Source organism: Protomyctophum parallelum, assembly GCF_964188405.1.
Source record: "Protomyctophum parallelum genome assembly, chromosome: 6".
NCBI classification, from domain to species: domain Eukaryota; kingdom Metazoa; phylum Chordata; class Actinopteri; order Myctophiformes; family Myctophidae; genus Protomyctophum; species Protomyctophum parallelum.
Genome location: NC_139701.1, coordinates 55,405,025 through 55,428,476, shown reverse-complemented (window position 1 = coordinate 55,428,476; position 23,452 = coordinate 55,405,025).

Here is a 23,452-nt window from a genome sequence, read left to right as displayed (position 1 = left end):
CAACACACAGAGTTACAATTGCACCACTAGTGCATGCATATGGATGCATATAATGAATATGACATTTGACAAATATGGACAAACACTGATTCTCATGTTGTAATATCAGCAGGTCATTATACAACTTGAAAACCTCCCATGCCTTCTTTGTGTGTCTTCATGCGTGTTTTTAGATTATCAATCGTCTAAAGCCCTTTTCACAAACTTTACAATCAAATGTTTTTTTCCCCTGCATGAGCCCTCATGTGTATGTTTAATTCTCCATTATGAGTGCAGCCCTTGCCACAAACTGTACACATAAAGGGTTTTTCCCCTGTGTGAGTCATCATGTGTAATTTTAGATTATCTTTTCGACTAAAGCCTGTGCCACAAACTGTACACGTAAAGGGTTTTTCCCCTGTGTGAGTCAACATGTGTCTTTTTAGATCACTCGTTTGACTACAGCCCTTGCCACACACTGTACACGTAAAGGGCTTGTAGTAAAGACATAACTCAAATAAACTGATACTAGTTTTTTAAGAACTAAAACTAAATGCTTTAGCTATAGTGCAGAGATAAGTTCAGCTCTTAACAACTAGCAGAGATTAAAGTAAGTGACACAAAGCAATCAGATTCAGTAAACATAATGAAGTTAAAGCTACATTCTGTAACTTTCCTATTATACGCTGAATTTGAACCTTGTTGCCTTAATTGACAATTTAAATAATCACTCAATGTAATGAAAGGAGGGAGCAAAAATGCACGCATGTTTTTACAATGTGACATGCTGTGAGCGTATGGGTGGGGCTTATTCATTTATTATTTCGTATGCTGACGGTTGATCCTCTCAAGGCCTATTTTATAATGTGTTGTAGATTAGGAAAATAGCTGATCTAGAAGCTGAGAACATATTCTATGTAACATTCTATGTAACATTTTCACCATTTAAGAAATAATGGTGAAAATAGTAATATTAGTGAAGATTTTACCTCCTCTGTGTTTGACGATTGGTTGTAAAACCATATCCAGTAGTCTGCGTTGGCGGTCAGTTTCTTGCTTGATGTGGAAAGCTTCATCCTCGTACTCTGTTAGAATTCTTCCAACGACCCCAAATATCTCTTCAGCAGCAGCAGATAGTCTCTGGTTGACCAGGGACTTCAATGTTTGTAGTAAAGTACTAAAGTTTAAAGTAGAACCAAAACTAAATGCTTCAGCTAGTGTAGAAAGGAGAAGTTCAGCTCTTAACAACTAGCAGAGATTAAAGTGACTCCAAGCTGAAGAAACTCTTGTTAAATACTAACAGAGGGCCCTGATGGTCCAATCAGAGTGAGGGGGCGGGATACAAAACTGGCCAATCACTGCTCACATCAACAAGGCAATTCAATGAGTTTTATATCAAACATTAAGCAAATTAAACATATCAGATTCAGTAAAACAAATGAAAAAATAAAGTAAAAGCTGCATTATGTAACTTTCCTATTCTACCCCGTATTTGAACCTTGTTGCCTTCATTGAAAATATATTCAGGACACAGAGCAAAATGGAACAAATGTAAATGAATTAAATATCAGTGTAGAATAATAATGTCATAATCTCAATGAAAGGCAGCCGCAAACAGGCATGCATGTTTTTAGCTGTGATTAATTAAGTTCTGAGGCCATGACTACAACAAGGTTTGAAGCTAAGCGCCTAACTTTTAATCCATTGTCCTTGACTTCAAAACAAGTACTTTAGTTTTGTCTTTGTTTATTTGAGGACAATCTTGGTATATCCAATTTGGTATATCCAAAATTGATTCGTTCAATGCATATTATCAGTGTTTCTATGGTACATGGCATAGTAGGTTTGTGTGTCGAGAAAAAGGAACTTACTTATAGAACAATAGAGCAACATTTCTTATCTGCTATCCAAAATGGGATATATTTTTAAATATGTTTTTATCATATTTGTAAAAGACAGCCCTCTCCCTCTCCACAAGTGCAGCAAAGCATTATGGTCATTGTAGTAATCCACCAGTGTCAATGACATCACAGACACTTTGAAATACTAAAATGTCTAAAAACACAAATTCCCCACATAAACCCCCCAGGAAAGATATGGATGCAAAAGGGCTGAAGTGGCCCTTTAAACATGCATGTGTGAAATGTCTATTTGACCATGAGAGGATGACTTCATACAATGACTATTGCTGTGTGCAGTGGGTGCGGTGAATTTAGGATTAGGAATGTGACAAATAGCTCAAGTTGCTTTTGTCACCTATCAGATGTTGTCACAGGGATGCTAAGTATTTTCCAGTCAAAATTATTTAAATGCAAATGATTCCCAATTCTATATATGCATGTTCCTCTCCATTCACACAATACTGTAGGAGTAGGCTATATGCACTCTACTTATCACACTAAAAGGATCACATGCAAATTGGTTGGTCGATCCATTCAGGAATAGGGTTACACATCCTAACCCATTATCACCTGTCCATTAACAATGGGACAGACATGCTCCTAAACATTCCACAACATTCACAACCCATTTCTTCTAACACGGTAGATAAAGGTGGAATTCCCTTATCCTACAACTAGAAATAATAATGCACTGGTATTGTACAGTAAAAAATAAAATATAAAAACATGTTTCATTCATACCAATTTGTCAGATAACATATCAAATCACGTCCACAACTACTATGTTGTCATAGTTTTAACCATCATCACAGTATGACTAAGGGATGTGTTACCATCCCTACGCACACTTGTTAGAACATGAAGCATTTCTTATTATACGCTAGATCTACATGTAGTCACAGGTTAAGTACAATGGACAGTATGCACTCTGTAACATTAAGACTTACTCCTGCCATGTTCAATGACACCACTAGTCCGTGAATAGTAATGCACGTGACATTGTAATTGCTGAAGAATGTGGGCAAACAATGCTTCTCATATTGCTATATCAATATCATCAGGTCATTATGCAAGTTGAAAATTGATTAAAATAATTGATGTATAGTCCATCATGTTTAATGTATATAGCTGGACTAAACTCAATAATTCACATTACGTGTCAACATAATGCCTTATCTGAAGAAGAAAAGAAAAAACACTCATCATTTAACAGCCCTTACCTCTTTATGACACGTCTTCGTGTGTGTTTTTAGAATACTCTTTTGACTACAGCCCTTGCCACAACTGTACATGTAAATGGATTTTCCCCTGTGTGAGTCATCATGTGAGGTTTTAGATCACTATTTAGACTAAAGCAAGTTCTGCACACTGTGCAGGCAAATGGCTTTTCCCCTGAATGAGTCATCATGTGTGATTTTAGATGACCCTCTTGAATGCAGCCCTTGCCACAAACTGTACACGTAAAGGGCCTTTCCCCTGTATGAGTCCTCATGTGTCGTTTTAGATCACCCTTTTGACTACATTATTTGCCACAAACTGTACATGTAAAGGGCTTTTCCCCTGTGTGAATCATCATGTGTAATTTTAGATTATCTTTTCGACTAAAGCCTGTGCCACAAACTGTACACGTAAAGGGTTTTTCCCCTGTGTGAGTCAACATGTGTCTTTTTAGATCACTCGTTTGACTACAGCCCTTGCCACACACTGTACACGTAAAGGGCTTGTAGTAAAGACATAACTCAAATAAACTGATACTAGTTTTTTAAGAACTAAAACTAAATGCTTTAGCTATAGTGCAGAGATAAGTTCAGCTCTTAACAACTAGCAGAGATTAAAGTAAGTGACACAAAGCAATCAGATTCAGTAAAACATAATGAAGTTAAAGCTACATTCTGTAACTTTCCTATTATACGCTGAATTTGAACCTTGTTGCCTTAATTGACAATTTAAATCATCACTCAATGTAATGAAAGGAGGGAGCAAAAATGCACGCATGTTTTTACAATGTGACATGCTGTGAGCGTGCACGCTCTGTCATGGTCAGGCCTTGGAAGGAGGGAACCATACTAACTAGAACATACTAACTGTAAAATGAAGCATTTCTTGTCACTGTATTGTTCACAGTACAAGATGTCCATACTGGAGGTGAAACACATGTGTAGTGATGAGCTTCTTGTAATGAACACACATACAGGATCTGTAGCTGTCAAACCTTTATTTGAAAAAGAAGAAATTACGGACAGTGGTTTTTTACAGGTATGATATAGTAAATATGTTCCGTTAGAATGCATTATATGAAGACAACATAGTAAATAATACACAAATAATAATACACAAATACACTATGATAATATGTTAGTCCAAACAACACATGTCAACACACAGAGTTACAATTGCACCACTAGTGCATGCATATGGATGCATATAATGAATATGACATTTGACAAATATGGACAAACACTGATTCTCATGTTGTAATATCAGCAGGTCATTATACAACTTGAAAACCTCCCATGCCTTCTTTGTGTGTCTTCATGCGTGTTTTTAGATTATCAATCGTCTAAAGCCCTTTTCACAAACTTTACAATCAAATGTTTTTTTCCCCTGCATGAGCCCTCATGTGTATGTTTAATTCTCCATTATGAGTGCAGCCCTTGCCACAAACTGTACACATAAAGGGTTTTTCCCCTGTGTGAGTCATCATGTGTAATTTTAGATTATCTTTTCGACTAAAGCCTGTGCCACAAACTGTACACGTAAAGGGTTTTTCCCCTGTGTGAGTCAACATGTGTCTTTTTAGATCACTCGTTTGACTACAGCCCTTGCCACACACTGTACACGTAAAGGGCTTGTAGTAAAGACATAACTCAAATAAACTGATACTAGTTTTTTAAGAACTAAAACTAAATGCTTTAGCTATAGTGCAGAGATAAGTTCAGCTCTTAACAACTAGCAGAGATTAAAGTAAGTGACACAAAGCAATCAGATTCAGTAAACATAATGAAGTTAAAGCTACATTCTGTAACTTTCCTATTATACGCTGAATTTGAACCTTGTTGCCTTAATTGACAATTTAAATCATCACTCAATGTAATGAAAGGAGGGAGCAAAAATGCACGCATGTTTTTACAATGTGACATGCTGTGAGCGTATGGGTGGGGCTTATTCATTTATTATTTCGTATGCTGACGGTTGATCCTCTCAAGGCCTATTTTATAATGTGTTGTAGATTAGGAAAATAGCTGATCTAGAAGCTGAGAACATATTCTAAATGTTCCAGTTCCACCTGTCATCAAAAACAGGAAGAAAGTGGCTGTCGGTGTACATGTGGCTACATGTAGTTTAACATGTCCTAGTTAAATATATTTCTCTACATGGCAGTACTAGAGAGGAAAATAGCTGTGGGCAGAAAATCTATTCAAACCTGTCACGAGTTTAACATGCATGTGTGAGATATCTATTTGACCATAGCTCAAGTTGTCACCTTTCAGAAGTTGTCGCAAGAGGCAAAGTATTTTACAGTTTAAATCATTTGAATGCAAATTATTCCCAATCCTATATACATGTTCCACTCCATCCATTCACACTATACTGTAGGAGTAGGCTATATGCACTGTACTTATCATACTTCAACCATATCTACACACAACTGTGTCCATCATATCAAGAGTAATTGGTCAATCTGAAAGGTCATATTTCATGTAATAACAAAATTATAGAATAATAAATGTCATCAACAAATACTAAACTGTTTAAAAGAGATAATTTACCTCACCTTTTAGTCTCCTGATGGATTTTTTGTTTGTTTATTTGGCCAATTTAGAAAGAAAACAGTGTTAGGCATAGGCCCGGTGGCCCCTTTTAGTGTTTTAAACATTATATTATAATTTAGCTATTGAAAAATAGCAGATCTACAAGCTCATAGTGCGCCACTCGGTGGCGCGCTATGAGCTTGTAGATCTGCTATTCTTTTTTCACGAGCTTGTAGGTCTGCTATTTTAGAAAAGTCGTGAAAATGTGGCCCAAATGTTTGAATATATTCTTTCACAGCGAGCATTGTAACTCAAATCCTTGCTTCAGAGGGGTTCCTGAAACAACATATTTTCAGATGGGGGTCGGCGGCATATTGCATATATTTTTTGGGAGTCCTTGACATGAAACTGTTTGAGAAACCTCACTGTCAGGATTTAGAAGACATTTGTAGAATCGAACTTAGGTCTGAATGGGTTTTAATGACAGAGCATGCACGCTCTGTCATGGTCAGGCCTTGGAAGGAGGGAACCATACTAACTAGAACATACTAACTGTAAAATGAAGCATTTCTTGTCACTGTATTGTTCACAGTACAAGATGTCCATACTGGAGGTGAAACACATGTGTAGTGATGAGCTTCTTGTAATGAACACACATACAGGATCTGTAGCTGTCAAACCTTTATTTGAAAAAGAAGAAATTACGGACAGTGGTTTTTTACAGGTATGATATAGTAAATATGTTCCGTTAGAATGCATTATATGAAGACAACATAGTAAATAATACAGAGAATCTAAACAAATGATCAAATTTAGTGATTAAAATACACTATGATAATATGTTAGTCCAAACAACACATGTCAACACACAGAGTTACAATTGCACCACTAGTGCATGCATATGGATGCATATAATGAATATGACATTTGACAAATATGGACAAACACTGATTGAAAATAGTAATATTAGTGAAGATTTTACCAACCTCCTCTGTGTTTGACGATTGGTTGTAAAACCATATCCAGTAGTCTGCGTTGGCGGTCAGTTTCTTGCTTGATGTGGAAAGCTTCATCCTCGTACTCTGTTAGAATTCTTCCAACGACCCCAAATATCTCTTCAGCAGCAGCAGATAGTCTCTGGTTGACCAGGGACTTCAATGTTTGTAGTAAAGTACTAAAGTTTAAAGTAGAACCAAAACTAAATGCTTCAGCTAGTGTAGAAAGGAGAAGTTCAGCTCTTAACAACTAGCAGAGATTAAAGTGACTCCAAGCAGAATAAACTCTTGTTAAATACTAACAGAGGGCCCTGATGGTCCAATCAGAGTGAGGGGGCGGGATACAAAACTGGCCAATCACTGCTCACATCAACAAGGCAATTCAATGAGTTTTATATCAAACATTAAGCAAATTAAACATATCAGATTCAGTAAAACAAATGAAAAAATAAAGTAAAAGCTGCATTATGTAACTTTCCTATTCTACCCCGTATTTGAACCTTGTTGCCTTCATTGAAAATATATTCAGGACACAGAGCAAAATGGAACAAATGTAAATGAATTAAATATCAGTGTAGAATAATAATGTCATAATCTCAATGAAAGGCAGCCGCAAACAGGCATGCATGTTTTTAGCTGTGATTAATTAAGTTCTGAGGCCATGACTACAACAAGGTTTGAAGCTAAGCGCCTAACTTTTAATCCATTGTCCTTGACTTCAAAACAAGTACTTTAGTTTTGTCTTTGTTTATTTGAGGACAATCTTGGTATATCCAATTTGGTATATCCAAAATTGATTCGTTCAATGCATATTATCAGTGTTTCTATGGTACATGGCATAGTAGGTTTGTGTGTCGAGAAAAAGGAACTTACTTATAGAACAATAGAGCAACATTTCTTATCTGCTATCCAAAATGGGATATATTTTTAAATATGTTTTTATCATATTTGTAAAAGACAGCCCTCTCCCTCTCCACAAGTGCAGCAAAGCATTATGGTCATTGTAGTAATCCACCAGTGTCAATGACATCACAGACACTTTGAAATACTAAAATGTCTAAAAACACAAATTCCCCACATAAACCCCCCAGGAAAGATATGGATGCAAAAGGGCTGAAGTGGCCCTTTAAACATGCATGTGTGAAATGTCTATTTGACCATGAGAGGATGACTTCATACAATGACTATTGCTGTGTGCAGTGGGTGCGGTGAATTTAGGATTAGGAATGTGACAAATAGCTCAAGTTGCTTTTGTCACCTATCAGATGTTGTCACAGGGATGCTAAGTATTTTCCAGTCAAAATTATTTAAATGCAAATGATTCCCAATTCTATATATGCATGTTCCTCTCCATTCACACAATACTGTAGGAGTAGGCTATATGCACTCTACTTATCACACTAAAAGGATCACATGCAAATTGGTTGGTCGATCCATTCAGGAATAGGGTTACACATCCTAACCCATTATCACCTGTCCATTAACAATGGGACAGACATGCTCCTAAACATTCCACAACATTCACAACCCATTTCTTCTAACACGGTAGATAAAGGTGGAATTCCCTTATCCTACGACTAGAAATAATAATGCACTGGTATTGTACAGTAAAAAATAAAATATAAAAACATGTTTCATTCATACCAATTTGTCAGATAACATATCAAATCACGTCCACAACTACTATGTTGTCATAGTTTTAACCATCATCACAGTATGACTAAGGGATGTGTTACCATCCCTACGCACACTTGTTAGAACATGAAGCATTTCTTATTATACGCTAGATCTACATGTAGTCACAGGTTAAGTACAATGGACAGTATGCACTCTGTAACATTAAGACTTACTCCTGCCATGTTCAATGACACCACTAGTCCGTGAATAGTAATGCACGTGACATTGTAATTGCTGAAGAATGTGGGCAAACAATGCTTCTCATATTGCTATATCAATATCATCAGGTCATTATGCAAGTTGAAAATTGATTAAAATAATTGATGTATAGTCCATCATGTTTAATGTATATAGCTGGACTAAACTCAATAATTCACATTACGTGTCAACATAATGCCTTATCTGAAGAAGAAAAGAAAAAACACTCATCATTTAACAGCCCTTACCTCTTTATGACACGTCTTCGTGTGTGTTTTTAGAATACTCTTTTGACTACAGCCCTTGCCACAACTGTACATGTAAATGGATTTTCCCCTGTGTGAGTCATCATGTGAGGTTTTAGATCACTATTTAGACTAAAGCAAGTTCTGCACACTGTGCAGGCAAATGGCTTTTCCCCTGAATGAGTCATCATGTGTGATTTTAGATGACCCTCTTGAATGCAGCCCTTGCCACAAACTGTACACGTAAAGGGCCTTTCCCCTGTATGAGTCCTCATGTGTCGTTTTAGATCACCCTTTTGACTACATTATTTGCCACAAACTGTACATGTAAAGGGCTTTTCCCCTGTGTGAATCATCATGTGTAATTTTAGATTATCTTTTCGACTAAAGCCTGTGCCACAAACTGTACACGTAAAGGGTTTTTCCCCTGTGTGAGTCAACATGTGTCTTTTTAGATCACTCGTTTGACTACAGCCCTTGCCACACACTGTACACGTAAAGGGCTTGTAGTAAAGACATAACTCAAATAAACTGATACTAGTTTTTTAAGAACTAAAACTAAATGCTTTAGCTATAGTGCAGAGATAAGTTCAGCTCTTAACAACTAGCAGAGATTAAAGTAAGTGACACAAAGCAATCAGATTCAGTAAAACATAATGAAGTTAAAGCTACATTCTGTAACTTTCCTATTATACGCTGAATTTGAACCTTGTTGCCTTAATTGACAATTTAAATCATCACTCAATGTAATGAAAGGAGGGAGCAAAAATGCACGCATGTTTTTACAATGTGACATGCTGTGAGCGTATGGGTGGGGCTTATTCATTTATTATTTCGTATGCTGACGGTTGATCCTCTCAAGGCCTATTTTATAATGTGTTGTAGATTAGGAAAATAGCTGATCTAGAAGCTGAGAACATATTCTAAATGTTCCAGTTCCACCTGTCATCAAAAACAGGAAGAAAGTGGCTGTCGGTGTACATGTGGCTACATGTAGTTTAACATGTCCTAGTTAAATATATTTCTCTACATGGCAGTACTAGAGAGGAAAATAGCTGTGGGCAGAAAATCTATTCAAACCTGTCACGAGTTTAACATGCATGTGTGAGATATCTATTTGACCATAGCTCAAGTTGTCACCTTTCAGAAGTTGTCGCAAGAGGCAAAGTATTTTACAGTTTAAATAATTTGAATGCAAATTATTCCCAATCCTATATACATGTTCCACTCCATCCATTCACACTATACTGTAGGAGTAGGCTATATGCACTGTACTTATCATACTTCAACCATATCTACACACAACTGTGTCCATCATATCAAGAGTAATTGGTCAATCTGAAAGGTCATATTTCATGTAATAACAAAATTATAGAATAATAAATGTCATCAACAAATACTAAACTGTTTAAAAGAGATAATTTACCTCACCTTTTAGTCTCCTGATGGATTTTTTGTTTGTTTATTTGGCCAATTTAGAAAGAAAACAGTGTTAGGCATAGGCCCGGTGGCCCCTTTTAGTGTTTTAAACATTATATTATAATTTAGCTATTGAAAAATAGCAGATCTACAAGCTCATAGTGCGCCACTCGGTGGCGCGCTATGAGCTTGTAGATCTGCTATTCTTTTTTCACGAGCTTGTAGGTCTGCTATTTTAGAAAAGTCGTGAAAATGTGGCCCAAATGTTTGAATATATTCTTTCACAGCGAGCATTGTAACTCAAATCCTTGCTTCAGAGGGGTTCCTGAAACAACATATTTTCAGATGGGGGTCGGCGGCATATTGCATATATTTTTTGGGAGTCCTTGACATGAAACTGTTTGAGAAACCTCACTGTCAGGATTTAGAAGACATTTGTAGAATCGAACTTAGGTCTGAATGGGTTTTAATGACAGAGCGTGCACGCTCTGTCATGGTCAGGCCTTGGAAGGAGGGAACCATACTAACTAGAACATACTAACTGTAAAATGAAGCATTTCTTGTCACTGTATTGTTCACAGTACAAGATGTCCATACTGGAGGTGAAACACATGTGTAGTGATGAGCTTCTTGTAATGAACACACATACAGGATCTGTAGCTGTCAAACCTTTATTTGAAAAAGAAGAAATTACGGACAGTGGTTTTTTACAGGTATGATATAGTAAATATGTTCCGTTAGAATGCATTATATGAAGACAACATAGTAAATAATACAGAGAATCTAAACAAATGATCAAATTTAGTGATTAAAATACACTATGATAATATGTTAGTCCAAACAACACATGTCAACACACAGAGTTACAATTGCACCACTAGTGCATGCATATGGATGCATATAATGAATATGACATTTGACAAATATGGACAAACACTGATTCTCATGTTGTAATATCAGCAGGTCATTATACAACTTGAAAACCTCCCATGCCTTCTTTGTGTGTCTTCATGCGTGTTTTTAGATTATCAATCCGTCTAAAGCCCTTTTCACAAACTTTACAATCAAATGTTTTTTCCCCTGCATGAGCCCTCATGTGTATGTTTAATTCTCCATTATGAGTGCAGCCCTTGCCACAAACTGTACACATAAAGGGTTTTTCCCCTGTGTGAGTCATCATGTGTAATTTTAGATTATCTTTTCGACTAAAGCCTGTGCCACAAACTGTACACGTAAAGGGTTTTTCCCCTGTGTGAGTCAACATGTGTCTTTTTAGATCACTCGTTTGACTACAGCCCTTGCCACACACTGTACACGTAAAGGGCTTGTAGTAAAGACATAACTCAAATAAACTGATACTAGTTTTTTAAGAACTAAAACTAAATGCTTTAGCTATAGTGCAGAGATAAGTTCAGCTCTTAACAACTAGCAGAGATTAAAGTAAGTGACACAAAGCAATCAGATTCAGTAAAACATAATGAAGTTAAAGCTACATTCTGTAACTTTCCTATTATACGCTGAATTTGAACCTTGTTGCCTTAATTGACAATTTAAATCATCACTCAATGTAATGAAAGGAGGGAGCAAAAATGCACGCATGTTTTTACAATGTGACATGCTGTGAGCGTATGGGTGGGGCTTATTCATTTATTATTTCGTATGCTGACGGTTGATCCTCTCAAGGCCTATTTTATAATGTGTTGTAGATTAGGAAAATAGCTGATCTAGAAGCTGAGAACATATTCTAAATGTTCCAGTTCCACCTGTCATCAAAAACAGGAAGAAAGTGGCTGTCGGTGTACATGTGGCTACATGTAGTTTAACATGTCCTAGTTAAATATATTTCTCTACATGGCAGTACTAGAGAGGAAAATAGCTGTGGGCAGAAAATCTATTCAAACCTGTCACGAGTTTAACATGCATGTGTGAGATATCTATTTGACCATAGCTCAAGTTGTCACCTTTCAGAAGTTGTCGCAAGAGGCAAAGTATTTTACAGTTTAAATCATTTGAATGCAAATTATTCCCAATCCTATATACATGTTCCACTCCATCCATTCACACTATACTGTAGGAGTAGGCTATATGCACTGTACTTATCATACTTCAACCATATCTACACACAACTGTGTCCATCATATCAAGAGTAATTGGTCAATCTGAAAGGTCATATTTCATGTAATAACAAAATTATAGAATAATAAATGTCATCAACAAATACTAAACTGTTTAAAAGAGATAATTTACCTCACCTTTTAGTCTCCTGATGGATTTTTTGTTTGTTTATTTGGCCAATTTAGAAAGAAAACAGTGTTAGGCATAGGCCCGGTGGCCCCTTTTAGTGTTTTAAACATTATATTATAATTTAGCTATTGAAAAATAGCAGATCTACAAGCTCATAGTGCGCCACTCGGTGGCGCGCTATGAGCTTGTAGATCTGCTATTCTTTTTTCACGAGCTTGTAGGTCTGCTATTTTAGAAAAGTCGTGAAAATGTGGCCCAAATGTTTGAATATATTCTTTCACAGCGAGCATTGTAACTCAAATCCTTGCTTCAGAGGGGTTCCTGAAACAACATATTTTCAGATGGGGGTCGGCGGCATATTGCATATATTTTTTGGGAGTCCTTGACATGAAACTGTTTGAGAAACCTCACTGTCAGGATTTAGAAGACATTTGTAGAATCGAACTTAGGTCTGAATGGGTTTTAATGACAGAGCATGCACGCTCTGTCATGGTCAGGCCTTGGAAGGAGGGAACCATACTAACTAGAACATACTAACTGTAAAATGAAGCATTTCTTGTCACTGTATTGTTCACAGTACAAGATGTCCATACTGGAGGTGAAACACATGTGTAGTGATGAGCTTCTTGTAATGAACACACATACAGGATCTGTAGCTGTCAAACCTTTATTTGAAAAAGAAGAAATTACGGACAGTGGTTTTTTACAGGTATGATATAGTAAATATGTTCCGTTAGAATGCATTATATGAAGACAACATAGTAAATAATACAGAGAATCTAAACAAATGATCAAATTTAGTGATTAAAATACACTATGATAATATGTTAGTCCAAACAACACATGTCAACACACAGAGTTACAATTGCACCACTAGTGCATGCATATGGATGCATATAATGAATATGACATTTGACAAATATGGACAAACACTGATTCTCATGTTGTAATATCAGCAGGTCATTATACAACTTGAAAACCTCCCATGCCTTCTTTGTGTGTCTTCATGCGTGTTTTTAGATTATCAATCCGTCTAAAGCCCTTTTCACAAACTTTACAATCAAATGTTTTTTTCCCCTGCATGAGCCCTCATGTGTATGTTTAATTCTCCATTATGAGTGCAGCCCTTGCCACAAACTGTACACATAAAGGGTTTTTCCCCTGTGTGAGTCATCATGTGTAATTTTACATTACCCTTTCGACTAAAGCCTGTGCCACAAACTGTACACGTAAAGGGCTTTTCCCCTGTGTGAGTCAACATGTGTCTTTTTAGATCACTCGTTTGACTACAGCCCTTGCCACACACTGTACACGTAAAGGGCTTTTCCCCTGTATGAGTCCTCATGTGTATGTTTAATTCTCCATTATGAGTGCAGCCCTTGCCACAAACTGTACATGTAATGGGTTTTTCCCCTGTATGGGTCAGCATGTGTGCTTTTAGAGTACCGTTTGAATGACAGCCCTTTCCGCAGACTGTACACATAAAGGGCCTTTCCCCTGTGTGAATCATCATGTGTAATTTTAGATTACCCCTTTGAGTAAAGCCTTTGTCACACACTGTACAAACAAATGGCCTTTCCCCTGAATGAATCACTGTGTGGTTCTTCAGATGTTCCTTGAGTTTAAACATTTTATCACAATCTGCACAACTAAAACATTTCTTACCTATTTGACTACTCGAGAGACTTTGTTTGGGTGATTTTAGGCCATGGAGCAGCTTGTTGCTCAAAGACAAACTATTTCCTCCCATGTGTTGTGTATTGTGCGATTTCAGTGTGTTTAAACCATCACTGTCTTCAGTGATGTCAGATTCAGAACAGTGTGAAGAGGGGAGCTGATCATCACTAGTTGGTTGTGATGTTCCACAGTCCTCTACATCAGATTGTGTTTCCATGCTTTTAGATGAGGTGCTGGCTACAGGTTCTGTTAGCATGTTTTCATCATCTTCATGTTTCACTAATAGTAATGTCTCTGTTGATCCACCATCCTCCTCTGATATTTGAAGTAGCTCATCATGTTCCTCTTTAATCTGTGGATACTCTGGTTCCTCTTTGATCAGACTGGAGATTATCTCCTCCTGTTCTTTTTTAATCTGTGGATACATTGGTTCCTCCTGGACCAGACTGGAGGTTCTCTCCTGCTGCTGCTCAGGGAATACCTCCTCTTTACACACAAGGGGGTGTATGGAGTCTAGACAGAAGATACATAGGAGAAACACATTATTATATGTTTGAACATGAACTCTTGCTGTTAGTTCCATACCTGCCCTAATGTTGTTTCAGTGTCATGCAGATTATTTTACTTCAACAATGCTTCATTTCTAAAACAAGCATCTCCTTGTTTCTCAAATGTAAATTATCATTTTCTAAACAACCCTATTGCCATCAGATGTATCCTCTGTTGTTTTAGAGTGCAACACGTTTAATGAGTTAGCTTACTTTAAACAGTCTATGATTATTCATGGTCAACATTTAAATAAATTATTCCTTACTACTTGATTCTGTTGTTAATGCTAGTTTAACAGTCACACTAACATGAATGGGGGAAAATACAACTAGAATACTATTGACTATTATCAATGCAACATTTTCACCAAAATAATGAAAATAATAATGGTAATAATGGAAATAATGGTGAAAATAATAATAGTAATAGTAGTGAAGGTTTGACCAACCTGCTCTGTGTAGTTTGACGATTGGTTGTAAAACCATATCCAGTAGTCTGCGTTGGTGGTCAGTTTCTTGCTTGATGTGGAAAGCTTCGTCCTCGTATTCTGTTAGAATTCTTCCAACGATTCCAAATATCTCTTCAGCAGCAGTAGATAGTCTCTGGTTGACCAAGGACTTCAGTGTTTGTAGTAAAGCCATAACTCAAAACCTGCCCAAACAAACTGATACTAGATCTATTTTAAAGAGCGAAAATCTAAAGTACTAAAGTTTAAAGTAGAACCAAAACTAAATGCTTCAGTTAGTGTAGAAAGGAGAAGTTCAGCTCTTAACAACTAGCAGAGATTAAAGTGACTCCAAGCAGAATAAACTCTTGTTAAATACTAACAGAGGGCCCTGATGGTCCAATCAGAGTGAGGGGGGCGGGACACAAAACTGGCCAATCACTGCTCCCAACAAGGCAATTCAATGAGTTTTATATCAAACATTAAGCAAATTAAACGTATCAGATTCAGTAAAACAAATAAAAATAAAGTAAAAGCTGCATTATGTAACTTTCCTATTCTACCCCGTATTTGAACCTTGTTGCATTAATTGAAAACATATTCAGGACACAGAGCAAAATGAAACAAATTTAAATTAATTAAATGTCAGTGCAGAAGACATAAAGGCAGCAGCAAACAGGCATGCATGTTTTTAGCTGTGATAAAAATAACAGTTGTTGCAGAGCTGCAGTTTTCAGGGAGTTTGTTTCAGATATGTTACACATTAATCTGAATACTATGTTTTAATTCTAGGGTCATAAAGCAAACCTTTAGCAGGTGACCTTAGAGGTATGAACGGGTGGCACCTACGCAAGACTAAAGACTTGAGTAGCAGCGTTCTGAATGAGCTGCAATAACCTGGTATATTTTTAGGAACATCTGTAAAACACTGGTACAGTAGTCGAGACTACTATTGGACATTTTTCTAGCTTCCGATTGGATATAAATCATATAATCTGACTTTGACGGTGCTAATGTGGCTGGTTAAAGTTGACTAAATGACTAAATAATTTAAATGCAAATGATTCCCAATCCTATATATAGGCTACATGTTCCACTCCATTCACACAATACTGTAGGAGTAAGCTATATGCACTCTACTTATCATACTAAAAGGATCACATGCAAATTGGTTGGTCGATCCATTCAGCAATAGGGTTACACACCCTAACCCCATTATCACCTGTCCGTTAACAATGGGACAGACATGCTCCTAAACATTCCACAACATTCACAACCCATTTCTTCTAACACACATGTTAGAACATGAAGCATTTATTATTATACGCTAGATGTACATGTAGTCACAGGTTAAGTACAATGGACAGTATGCACTCTGTAACATTAGGACTTACTCCTGTCATGTTCAATGTAGAAAGTTCAAGTAAAATATGTGTAGGTTGTTTAATTTAATTAATACTCATATCATGTTCCTTATAGTAATAGTTTGGTATGAAGGATATAAAATTAAGCTGTTGTCACTGTATTGTTCACAGTACAAGGCGTCCATACTTAAGGGAGGTGAACACATGTGATGTGATTAGCTTCTTGTAATGAACACAAGGATCTTTAGCTGTCAACCCTTTATTAGAAAAATAAGAAATTACAGACAGTTTTCTTACAGGTATGGCATAGTACACATTTTCTGTTACAATGCATTCTATGAAGACAACTATTCTATAAAGAAAATCTAAACAAATTATACAACTAAGTGATTAAAATATACTAGGTATACAATTGCACCACTATGAATATGAATGAATATGATATTTTAATCTCAAGCTATAAAATCAACACAATATGTTTTGGCGTCAAATTCCTGCCCTCACTTTTATCTTCAATATATATACTTTGTTCAGCCAATCATCACTATGGGGTGATCAGCGCCTCTCTCATTAGCACTCATCATTTACAGCTTTTTCCTCTTTGTGTGTCTTCATGTGTGTTTCTGGGGGTGGGGCTTATTCATTTATTATTTCGTATGCTGACGGTTGATCCTCTCAAGGCCTATTTTATAATGTGTTGTAGATTAGGAAAATAGCTGATCTAGAAGCTGAGAACATATTCTAAATGTTCCAGTTCCACCTGTCATCAAAAACAGGAAGAAAGTGGCTGTCGGTGTACATGTGGCTACATGTAGTTTAACATGTCCTAGTTAAATATATTTCTCTACATGGCAGTACTAGAGAGGAAAATAGCTGTGGGCAGAAAATCTATTCAAACCTGTCACGAGTTTAACATGCATGTGTGAGATATCTATTTGACCATAGCTCAAGTTGTCACCTTTCAGAAGTTGTCGCAAGAGGCAAAGTATTTTACAGTTTAAATCATTTGAATGCAAATTATTCCCAATCCTATATACATGTTCCACTCCATCCATTCACACTATACTGTAGGAGTAGGCTATATGCACTGTACTTATCATACTTCAACCATATCTACACACAACTGTGTCCATCATATCAAGAGTAATTGGTCAATCTGAAAGGTCATATTTCATGTAATAACAAAATTATAGAATAATAAATGTCATCAACAAATACTAAACTGTTTAAAAGAGATAATTTACCTCACCTTTTAGTCTCCTGATGGATTTTTTGTTTGTTTATTTGGCCAATTTAGAAAGAAAACAGTGTTAGGCATAGGCCCGGTGGCCCCTTTTAGTGTTTTAAACATTATATTATAATTTAGCTATTGAAAAATAGCAGATCTACAAGCTCATAGTGCGCCACTCGGTGGCGCGCTATGAGCTTGTAGATCTGCTATTCTTTTTTCACGAGCTTGTAGGTCTGCTATTTTAGAAAAGTCGTGAAAATGTGGCCCAAATGTTTGAATATATTCTTTCACAGCGAGCATTGTAACTCAAATCCTTGCTTCAGAGGGGTTCCTGAAACAACATATTTTCAGATGGGGGTCGGCGGCATATTGCATATATTTTTTGGGAGTCCTTGACATGAAACTGTTTGAGAAACCTCACTGTCAGGATTTAGAAGACATTTGTAGAATCGAACTTAGGTCTGAATGGGTTTTAATGACAGAGCATGCACGCTCTGTCATGGTCAGGCCTTGGAAGGAGGGAACCATACTAACTAGAACATACTAACTGTAAAATGAAGCATTTCTTGTCACTGTATTGTTCACAGTACAAGATGTCCATACTGGAGGTGAAACACATGTGTAGTGATGAGCTTCTTGTAATGAACACACATACAGGATCTGTAGCTGTCAAACCTTTATTTGAAAAAGAAGAAATTACGGACAGTGGTTTTTTACAGGTATGATATAGTAAATATGTTCCGTTAGAATGCATTATATGAAGACAACATAGTAAATAATACAGAGAATCTAAACAAATGATCAAATTTAGTGATTAAAATACACTATGATAATATGTTAGTCCAAACAACACATGTCAACACACAGAGTTACAATTGCACCACTAGTGCATGCATATGGATGCATATAATGAATATGACATTTGACAAATATGGACAAACACTGATTCTCATGTTGTAATATCAGCAGGTCATTATACAACTTGAAAACCTCCCATGCCTTCTTTGTGTGTCTTCATGCGTGTTTTTAGATTATCAATCCGTCTAAAGCCCTTTTCACAAACTTTACAATCAAATGTTTTTTTCCCCTGCATGAGCCCTCATGTGTATGTTTAATTCTCCATTATGAGTGCAGCCCTTGCCACAAACTGTACACATAAAGGGTTTTTCCCCTGTGTGAGTCATCATGTGTAATTTTACATTACCCTTTCGACTAAAGCCTGTGCCACAAACTGTACACGTAAAGGGCTTTTCCCCTGTGTGAGTCAACATGTGTCTTTTTAGATCACTCGTTTGACTACAGCCCTTGCCACACACTGTACACGTAAAGGGCTTTTCCCCTGTATGAGTCCTCATGTGTATGTTTAATTCTCCATTATGAGTGCAGCCCTTGCCACAAACTGTACATGTAATGGGTTTTTCCCCTGTATGGGTCAGCATGTGTGCTTTTAGAGTACCGTTTGAATGACAGCCCTTTCCGCAGACTGTACACATAAAGGGCCTTTCCCCTGTGTGAATCATCATGTGTAATTTTAGATTACCCCTTTGAGTAAAGCCTTTGTCACACACTGTACAAACAAATGGCCTTTCCCCTGAATGAATCACTGTGTGGTTCTTCAGATGTTCCTTGAGTTTAAACATTTTATCACAATCTGCACAACTAAAACATTTCTTACCTATTTGACTACTCGAGAGACTTTGTTTGGGTGATTTTAGGCCATGGAGCAGCTTGTTGCTCAAAGACAAACTATTTCCTCCCATGTGTTGTGTATTGTGCGATTTCAGTGTGTTTAAACCATCACTGTCTTCAGTGATGTCAGATTCAGAACAGTGTGAAGAGGGGAGCTGATCATCACTAGTTGGTTGTGATGTTCCACAGTCCTCTACATCAGATTGTGTTTCCATGCTTTTAGATGAGGTGCTGGCTACAGGTTCTGTTAGCATGTTTTCATCATCTTCATGTTTCACTAATAGTAATGTCTCTGTTGATCCACCATCCTCCTCTGATATTTGAAGTAGCTCATCATGTTCCTCTTTAATCTGTGGATACTCTGGTTCCTCTTTGATCAGACTGGAGATTATCTCCTCCTGTTCTTTTTTAATCTGTGGATACATTGGTTCCTCCTGGACCAGACTGGAGGTTCTCTCCTGCTGCTGCTCAGGGAATACCTCCTCTTTACACACAAGGGGGTGTATGGAGTCTAGACAGAAGATACATAGGAGAAACACATTATTATATGTTTGAACATGAACTCTTGCTGTTAGTTCCATACCTGCCCTAATGTTGTTTCAGTGTCATGCAGATTATTTTACTTCAACAATGCTTCATTTCTAAAACAAGCATCTCCTTGTTTCTCAAATGTAAATTATCATTTTCTAAACAACCCTATTGCCATCAGATGTATCCTCTGTTGTTTTAGAGTGCAACACGTTTAATGAGTTAGCTTACTTTAAACAGTCTATGATTATTCATGGTCAACATTTAAATAAATTATTCCTTACTACTTGATTCTGTTGTTAATGCTAGTTTAACAGTCACACTAACATGAATGGGGGAAAATACAACTAGAATACTATTGACTATTATCAATGCAACATTTTCACCAAAATAATGAAAATAATAATGGTAATAATAATGGTAATAATGGAAATAATGGTGAAAATAATAATAGTAATAGTAGTGAAGGTTTGACCAACCTGCTCTGTGTAGTTTGACGATTGGTTGTAAAACCATATCCAGTAGTCTGCGTTGGTGGTCAGTTTCTTGCTTGATGTGGAAAGCTTCGTCCTCGTATTCTGTTAGAATTCTTCCAACGATTCCAAATATCTCTTCAGCAGCAGTAGATAGTCTCTGGTTGACCAAGGACTTCAGTGTTTGTAGTAAAGCCATAACTCAAAACCTGCCCAAACAAACTGATACTAGATCTATTTTAAAGAGCGAAAATCTAAAGTACTAAAGTTTAAAGTAGAACCAAAACTAAATGCTTCAGTTAGTGTAGAAAGGAGAAGTTCAGCTCTTAACAACTAGCAGAGATTAAAGTGACTCCAAGCAGAATAAACTCTTGTTAAATACTAACAGAGGGCCCTGATGGTCCAATCAGAGTGAGGGGGGCGGGACACAAAACTGGCCAATCACTGCTCCCAACAAGGCAATTCAATGAGTTTTATATCAAACATTAAGCAAATTAAACGTATCAGATTCAGTAAAACAAATAAAAATAAAGTAAAAGCTGCATTATGTAACTTTCCTATTCTACCCCGTATTTGAACCTTGTTGCATTAATTGAAAACATATTCAGGACACAGAGCAAAATGAAACAAATTTAAATTAATTAAATGTCAGTGCAGAAGACATAAAGGCAGCAGCAAACAGGCATGCATGTTTTTAGCTGTGATAAAAATAACAGTTGTTGCAGAGCTGCAGTTTTCAGGGAGTTTGTTTCAGATATGTTACACATTAATCTGAATACTATGTTTTAATTCTAGGGTCATAAAGCAAACCTTTAGCAGGTGACCTTAGAGGTATGAACGGGTGGCACCTACGCAAGACTAAAGACTTGAGTAGCAGCGTTCTGAATGAGCTGCAATAACCTGGTATATTTTTAGGAACATCTGTAAAACACTGGTACAGTAGTCGAGACTACTATTGGACATTTTTCTAGCTTCCGATTGGATATAAATCATATAATCTGACTTTGACGGTGCTAATGTGGCTGGTTAAAGTTGACTAAATGACTAAATAATTTAAATGCAAATGATTCCCAATCCTATATATAGGCTACATGTTCCACTCCATTCACACAATACTGTAGGAGTAAGCTATATGCACTCTACTTATCATACTAAAAGGATCACATGCAAATTGGTTGGTCGATCCATTCAGCAATAGGGTTACACACCCTAACCCCATTATCACCTGTCCGTTAACAATGGGACAGACATGCTCCTAAACATTCCACAACATTCACAACCCATTTCTTCTAACACACATGTTAGAACATGAAGCATTTATTATTATACGCTAGATGTACATGTAGTCACAGGTTAAGTACAATGGACAGTATGCACTCTGTAACATTAGGACTTACTCCTGTCATGTTCAATGTAGAAAGTTCAAGTAAAATATGTGTAGGTTGTTTAATTTAATTAATACTCATATCATGTTCCTTATAGTAATAGTTTGGTATGAAGGATATAAAATTAAGCTGTTGTCACTGTATTGTTCACAGTACAAGGCGTCCATACTTAAGGGAGGTGAACACATGTGATGTGATTAGCTTCTTGTAATGAACACAAGGATCTTTAGCTGTCAACCCTTTATTAGAAAAATAAGAAATTACAGACAGTTTTCTTACAGGTATGGCATAGTACACATTTTCTGTTACAATGCATTCTATGAAGACAACTATTCTATAAAGAAAATCTAAACAAATTATACAACTAAGTGATTAAAATATACTAGGTATACAATTGCACCACTATGAATATGAATGAATATGATATTTTAATCTCAAGCTATACAATCAACACAATATGTTTTGGCGTCAAATTCCTGCCCTCACTTTTATCTTCAATATAAATATGTTTTTTTCCCCCTGCATGTGTATGTTTAATTCTCCATTATGAGTGCAGCCCTTGCCACAAACTGTACACATAAAGGGTTTTTCCCCTGTGTGAGTCATCATGTGTAATTTTACATTACCCTTTCGACTAAAGCCTGTGCCACAAACTGTACACGTAAAGGGCTTTTCCCCTGTGTGAGTCAACATGTGTCTTTTTACATCACTCGTTTGACTACAGCCCTTGCCACACACTGTACACGTAAAGGGCTTTTCCCCTGTATGAGTCCTCATGTGTATGTTTAATTCTCCATTATGAGTGCAGCCCTTGCCACAAACTGTACATGTAATGGGTTTTTCCCCTGTATGGGTCAGCATGTGTGCTTTTAGAGTACCGTTTGAATGACAGCCCTTTCCGCAGACTGTACACATAAAGGGCCTTTCCCCTGTGTGAATCATCATGTGTAATTTTAGATTACCCCTTTGAGTAAAGCCTTTGTCACACACTGTACAAACAAATGGCCTTTCCCCTGAATGAATCACTGTGTGGTTCTTCAGATGTTCCTTGAGTTTAAACATTTTATCACAATCTGCACAACTAAAAAATTTCTTACCTATTTGACTACTCGAGAGACTTTGTTTGGGTGATTTTAGGCCATGGAGCAGCTTGTTGCTCAAAGACAAACTATTTCCTCCCATGTGTTGTGTATTGTGCGATTTCAGTGTGTTTAAACCATCACTGTCTTCAGTGATGTCAGATTCAGAACAGTGTGAAGAGGGGAGCTGATCATCACTAGTTGGTTGTGATGTTCCACAGTCCTCTACATCAGATTGTGTTTCCATGCTTTTAGATGAGGTGCTGGCTACAGGTTCTGTTAGCATGTTTTCATCATCTTCATGTTTCACTAATAGTAATGTCTCTGTTGATCCACCATCCTCCTCTGATATTTGAAGTAGCTCATCATGTTCCTCTTTAATCTGTGGATACTCTGGTTCCTCTTTGATCAGACTGGAGATTATCTCCTCTTGTTCTTTTTTAATCTGTGGATACTCTGGTTCCTCCTGGACCAGACTGGAGGTTCTCTCCTGCTGCTGCTCAGGGAATACCTCCTCTTTACACACAAGGGGGTGTATGGAGTCTAGACAGAAGATACAGAGGAGAAACACATTATTATATGTTTGAACATGAACTCTTGCTGTTAGTTCCATACCTGCCCT